The sequence below is a fragment of the Haliotis cracherodii genome, unplaced genomic scaffold (assembly GCF_022045235.1).
Source record: "Haliotis cracherodii isolate W230 unplaced genomic scaffold, xgHalCrac1.p SCAF_1, whole genome shotgun sequence".
Lineage (NCBI taxonomy): Eukaryota > Metazoa > Mollusca > Gastropoda > Lepetellida > Haliotidae > Haliotis > Haliotis cracherodii.
This window is the reverse complement of record NW_027266264.1, coordinates 1,099,197-1,106,890: the sequence shown is the minus strand read 5'-3', so window position 1 is coordinate 1,106,890 and position 7,694 is coordinate 1,099,197. Positions and strand designations below refer to the sequence as shown.

At 36.4% G+C, this 7,694-nt stretch overlaps 1 pseudogene; it reads right to left on the bottom strand.

The window, feature by feature from the left end:
* Positions 1-496: 496 nt before the first annotated feature.
* Positions 497-2,066, bottom strand: LOC139458642 (uncharacterized; annotated as a pseudogene).
* Between the last annotated feature and the right edge of the window lie 5,628 nt (positions 2,067-7,694).

The window sequence follows — 7,694 nt, the reverse complement described above, 5'->3', positions numbered from 1 at the left end:
CGGCGTAAAAACAAACTCACTCACTCACTCACTACTTTTAGCAGATATTTTTTGTGAATATAGAAAAAGGATTTGTCGCTTTTAGTTATTTGATGGCGAAACCATGATTGAAAAAAGCTTAGTTGTAAGCAAAACGCGGTCTAATTCTTTGTTTCATGCATAGACTGAATTCAGTACATTATCAAATCTCACACAACACGCAATGCCAATAATATGCTTTTATTCAGTACCGACAATACATGGTGTCCAGAGAGTGTGATTGACTGATATGTTATAAACCATGGGGATTGCTAAAACAGGCAAATGTATTGGAATAGATTTCAGAATGCAGTCAGGAGTACATTTATCATGTGATAATATGGCAAAATGTACAAAAGAATAAACACTGTTATGGTCCTTCATGTCTTTTTAAACATTTTGACATACTTTTTTTACACAGCCAAATGTGTAAAGAATTCTACATTATATTTGTATGTCGTTTTCGATTCCGTTCCGTTCATTGTTTCACAGGGTTAATTAAGTATCCTGCCGAGACCCGTGTGTCCCAGTATAGGAAGCCATTACATGGCATTTTAACGCCCGCCGTGTTTCCCCTAATTGTTTCCACCGTGGTTACCATGGTTCGTTCCCTCCACGTTTTCCATGTTGTCCATGGTTACCATGATTCCCTCCACTCTTTCCATGTTGTCCTTGGTGACCATGATTCCCTCCACTTTTTCCATGTTGTCCATGGTTACCATGATTCCCTCCACTTTTTCCATGTTGTCCATGGTTACCATGATTCCCTCCACTTTTTCCATGTTGTCCATGGTTACCATGATTCCCTCCACTTTTTCCATGTTGTCCATGGTTACCATGATTCCCTCCACTTTTTCCGTGTTGTCCATGGTTACCATGATTCCCTCCACTTTTTCCATGTTGTCCATGGTTACCATGATTCCCTCCACTTTTTCCGTGTTGTCCATGGTTACCATGGTTCCCTCCACTTTTTCCGTGTTGTCCATGGTTACCATGATTCCCTCCACTCTTCCCATGTTGTCCATGGTTACCATGATTCCCTCCACTTTTTCCATGTTGTCCATCGTTACCATGGTTCCCTCCACCTTTTCCATGGTTTCCATGGTTACCATGATTCCCTCCACTGTTTCCATGGTTACCATGGTTCCCTCCACTTTTTCCATGGTTTCCACCGTGGTTACCGTGGTGACCGTGCTTCCCTCCATGTTTTCCATGGTTTTCTTGGTTTCCATATTCCTGTTGTTGTTGATTGTTGTCATAGGCGTTCTCGTTCTCCTCTTCTTCATCGTCGTTACTACTGTCATCAACGCCATCGTCTTGCTCGTACACACCTGTTGAATACATGTGTATTTTTAATTCACTTGGCGATTGACATATTTGTCAAATGTTAAACAACGCTTTACCCACTACTGGGAATAGATCTTCAGCATCCCATGCTTGCCGTAAAGGGAGATTATGCTTGTCGTAAGAGGCGACTAATTGGATCGGGTGGTCAGGCTCGCTGACTTGTGATCGATCCCAATTGCGTGGATCGATGTTCATGAAATTAATCACTGGATTGTCTGGTCAAGACTCGATTATTTACAGACCGCCGTCATTTAGCTAGAATATTGCTGAGTGTGGCGTTAAACGAAAAAACAGCCAACCAACTTTAAGACTTCTTCATGCGTCCAATGGCCAAAATGGTTTCAGAAAGGTCAAAATGTACATGGAAACAACGGAATGTTGTTCTCGATATAAAAACAACGGGATGTTGTTCTCGATATATAAACAACGGAATGTTGTTCTCGATATAAAAACAACAGAATGTTGTTCTCGATATAAAAACAACGGGACGTTGTTCTCGATATAAAAACAACCCAATGGGTTTGTACTCTTACAAGCGGGAATAAACTTTGAAGTTTGCATGTTCACGATGTGTGTCACGACACGGGAACATAGAACGTCGACATTTTTTTGATGATTCACCAATGATAAACAATTAGAGTGCTTCCTTGCAGTTCGGGTGTGGGTAGTGTTTGGAAGAAGGGCATACATACTGTCGTCATACCACCCGTGTGACTGTATCAGCATCCCAAACATCACCATCAACAACAACGTGCACGTCTTCATCCTGACTGAAAGTAGGACATTAATCGTCAAAGACATGAATCGGTTGTTGTCACTGAAATTTACACTAATATTAAAGAATTGATGTAAGTTTACTTACATTAGTAAGGTTTGTGAGGTTTACAATCATAGATTTGCTATCTGAGGACTATCTGAACTTATACTTTTTAATGTGTTCATTTCACAGAAAAAAGGTCCTACGTAATAAGATCTACTTTGTCACCATGGCACGAATGAGATGGGCAAACACATTTTGGATGCTGTAAAAAATATATTATTCACACTAACCATTGTATGACACTGATAATGTAAAGCTTATTGATCACCCTACATTTCATGATTGTGTGTCTTACCTGGACACAAATGGGTTTGTCGATTTCAAGAAATGTAAGGCACTTGTTAGACTCTCAGGGGTGCCCAGATACCTGCAATCAGGGAACACATGACACGACATGACAAGCAATGGTAATCGTAGATTTGTTTTTTTATTTCGAACACAATTTCCTCTATGTATCGCGCACATGTTGTTTATATAATATCCACTGCATGCTTTCTGTATTACTAATGTATGATGCTCTTTTATGAACATGAGACTCCGGGGCTGGACTTCGCCCATGGACTTCCCGGCCTGCTGCAATAACAGTAATGGAAGGAGAGAGATAAACGGATCCAAGCACTGAATCAGAAGCTCTGGTCCGATATCGAGATCGACCATGATATCAACGTGAATCAATTTCAAGACACATTACCTAAACAAACACAAACAGGCGTATCGGTTTATCAAACTTTCAATTTACTTTTATTTCAATGTTCTCTGTTTTCAATAGAAAACACTTCAGATTAATAACTGCATTCAACGATTGTGGTTTGGGTAGCCTAGGCTAAGTGGTTAAAGAGAAACATGTGAATTAACCTACCTGCAGTCCGAGCTGAGTGAATACGTTGAAAAAGAATGAAGGTTTAAATAAGCCGTAGAAACTGCACAATCGCCTTCATACTCATCATGATTGGTCAACGTCAGCAAAAGTGTTTATGGTTGGTTACAGATGCAAACATGTTTCTGATTGATTAACACCCAAACAGCGACAGAAAAACATTCTCCAGACTCATGACAAATCTAAGTGTCCATTACGCGATTGAGATCACATCATAGAGCTCAGTGAGACCTTCTCGTCTGTTTCATATTTGCATCTATACATATAGATTCAGATCTTTTCACATACTCATGATAAAACACAGATTATAGAGTGATCTAGAGCCTCTCAATACCTGGGCCAATAAATGGCTAGTTTAGTTTAACCCGGTAATAACAACATTTATATTGCTCACTCATTGTAAAAATCGAGCTGCAGATGATATTAATAACAATACGGTTCCTAGCGCATCTATCTCCCACAAACAGCTGGGCGTAACCCTCTCTCACGATATGAAATGGACATTTCTCATTGACAACATTTGTCGCTCAGCTTCCAAAATTATTTGTTCGTGAAAAATCGTCCTATCAAGAATCTATCTCGTTTTTATAAGGGCTATATTAGAATATGCTTCAGAGGTATGGGATAACTGCATTTACATGACACGTTACCCCCAAAGTATCAACTTTTAGTAGATATAAGTTACGAAATAAGAACAATATGAATATGCCGCATGCACGAACAGCTACCAACCAGCATTCAATGATACCTTCCTCAATCAAACTGTGAAATGTGAATATGAATATGAAAATGAATACAGAAGTTTAATATCTGTGTCAAATTTTAAACAGAGGATTTAAAAAAAAACTATTGCAGCTCCACCTCAACACTTCTTACCCTTACATTATAACAGCTGGAACTACATTTACAATTCAAAATCTTCTCTATTGTGATGGATCTATAGCCGTAGGACCGCCTCCGTGGTCTAGTGGTAGAGCGTCCGCCCGAAGAGCGGAAGGTCCGGGGTTTGATCCCTGGCCCCGTCATACCAAAAGACGTTAAAGATGGTACGTGTTGTTACCGTGTCTGGCGCTCGGCATTAAGGGGCTAAAACAAGGACGGGTCGGCTCGGAGTTAGTATACTGTGTCTGAGTGGGGTATCCATGTTAAACTGCGGCATGATATCTCAGTGTGCTAGCACTATAAATCGGCATCAGTCCGGACTAGTACAAACAGCAACACACACACGTGCATCCACGTCGCTATATAAGTGCATTAATCTTGGGCGCGACGTTAAACCCCATTTTACCTCACCTTACCATTTTTCGCAATAAAATAATTTTTCAACAGCGTTCAAAAGTATATACTGTCAACGATTAGATTCGAGTAACTCTTTATCATAAATCTTCGACCACTTATTATCAATCAGTGTACAAACTGCATGCATATATATGAATACAGGGGTATGTCTGCCTTTGATTTAAACATATTTTTTGCGGAAAATCAAATGGATTAGCGACAAGTGACACACTTACGCGGCCTTCTCCTATATACATTTCTTTACAATGTAATATGTGAATAATGATAGTGCAGAATAAATGTACAGTGCATAGGAATTATATATATAACTAATGAGAAAATATAATAGCACACAAATATACATAAATATACAGTATTACACACAAACACATATACCTACATACACTCACACATACATATCCAAGCGTATACATATATACATATGATAAATTTATAGTTTTTATATATTTTTGGTATACAATGGTACATTTGCAATTGGGAAGGGGATATGATATATTATATAACAACACAGTAGTTAATAGACTAATAGACATTTTACATTTATGTGTAGGCTGGAAATACAGAATATAACTAAACTGTGATAGTTACATTGAATGCTATTGTTTTACATCAAAAACAAAGTTATAACGAATACCAAAACTAATATAAAAAAAAATTATATATATATATATATATATATAACTATGACTTTTTGTATTGAAACAACCATGTATTAAATGTGCAGAATCAAGATAGTTTGGAAGTAGCTCATGAAATATAATTCTTGTTACATTAGATACAATTTAAAATCTGTTTTAAAATCTGTTTGTTACTACCGTGAATTGATGGACATATTCAAAAATGAAGTTATTTTGTTCTTCGGATAGATTTTTGTAACCCCTAAAATTGTTTCTAAATTTGTCTGAGTCCCTATATTCCTAATGTTGATAAACAAAGACTTCTTATTAAAGAATATTTTTTACATTCAAGAAAATAGTGAAAAGCAGTTTCGCATGGGAACCGCAAGAGCAAGAAATAGTGTCTGACAATTCAACCCTAAATAAATCATCCTTTAGATTGCTATATGTACATGTATGTTAAAGTGTTGTGTTGATAATATTAATTTGACGCTTTTCATAACCGAAATAATATGGAGATTTAATAATATTAGGATACATTAGCTACAGAGATACTATTTTTAATATTTTCATTTTGTAAATTCCATTGTTTTAAAGAGTCTATTATAAATGATTTCTGGAATGTACTTGTTCTGGCAAAAGGTACAGTCATGTTCTGTTTGTTACGTAGCTTATAATTTGAAGCAGGTGATCTTTTGTGGGGTCACAAATCATTTAGATATGAGGGACATTCATTCATTATTATTCTGTGCACTGGCATAGGTTTTTTGACTTTTCGTCTCTCTTTTCGTGGTAGCCAGCCGGTTTCGAAATATAAACTCTCTCTCTAATCAAATTTGGTCAAACCTGTAACAATCCTGTCAACGTCGAGTTGTATCAATTCAAGTTTATTTTCGTTATGAGCGGAACAGTTGTACTTCCGATGAGTATTCTGAAATAGGTCTTATAAATATCATGTAGAATTTTGACAGATTATATCTATTTAATTTGTATTTGAGTTTACGTATAGCTGAAACCATTTTCGCTGTTGACGTAGCAATAATTGAAACATGTGCAGTCCATTTCGTATCTTGAGATAACGTGACTCGCAGATGTTTGTGAGTTTCTACATGTTCAGTGGTATGTCTGCCTCTGTCTGTAAGCATAATATATACGGGTATGTGAATGTCTGTACATGTTAGTGTATGTATGTATGTATGTATGTATGTATGTATGTATGTATGTATGTATGTATGTATGTATGTATGTATGTATGTATGTATATTTGTATGTATGTATGAGCGTATGTATGTGTATATGCGTGTGTATATGTATGTGTGTATGTCTATATGTGTATATATATATATGTGTGTGTGTGTATGTGTGTGTGTGTATGTGTGTGTGTATTTTTTGTCAATAAATTATGTTTAAAACAAATAAACAAACAAACAAGAATCAGAGCGACAAACACTCTCCACATCACTGTATGACTCGATGGATGGAATTTCCAAGTTTGATGAATCAGTGACAAACAGTATGTCCGATGTAATTCCATATTTTGTTTTTTCTGACTTGCTTTTGCATGTTGTATCATCACTAATTAGTTCAAACTAGTTCAAATAGGGAATTGAATCGGACATCATTTTTGTCACTGATACTTAAAATTTGGCAATGTTCTCCAAATGTCACAATTGGAAAACACAATAGGTTTACAAGGTTCTTCGTTTTCCAATGAATGATGGCAATGCCGTAGTTTCGTCCTGTATACAAATCATTTCTGTTGTTTTATTCCCTTTTTATATGTAAATAGTAAATATATATTCCGAGGCAGTAATTACATAATTGACGAAGAAATCATTTAATGGATAATATCACTGATACGATGACTCAAACATGGTATCACGATCCGAGAATTTGCACATGAGTAAAAGCTACTGTTATTAAGCTCCATACACCGATGTGATAAGTGCTTGCTTACCTAAGTATTGCCTTACGTTCCCGAACAGCTTAGATATAGATTTTCCGAAGTTTAAGAAATAATTTAAACAAACATGCCTGCAAATTATTTTGCATCATATCATAATTTTATTTAGTGAGTGAAACTCAACTTATTTGAAGAAAAACATATGACAGAGAGATATTTACCCTCGATATGATAAAGGGATTATAACCCTCACGTGTTTCCGTAGATATCATATATTGTGAAACAAAAATATGTATTATGATATTTACAGTACGAAAAGACTATCAGATATGAATAATGTCTGTTTATGTATACTATGATTCATACACACCTGGTTGTCAAGGTGTTGCGACATATACTTCATTGGCTGTCAAGGTAAAGCATGGGACCACGATATTCGTGCTCTAACTACACGCACAATAAAACAAAACATTGGAACATGATACACCCCCGTTGAGTCATTTGAACGGTATGAGAATTATAAGATAATCAGAAGAGAGAAATCACAACCCGATCAAAACATCCGTTGCTAGTATTCAAACATCCTAATTAATAATATATTTTAAAGTGGCAAAAACATTTCCACAATCATAAGAAATCTCTACCCAAAGTATGGACTGTTGTACGATTCCGACCACATTATTAAGCCAGACTTTTTTTATAAACTTGGTTTACAAATCCGCCGACTGCCAGAAATTAATTAAGATGAAACATTATGAAATAGCAGTGGGTCATTCATTCCGCCAACCAGAAATAAGTAGACTCGTGAAGATC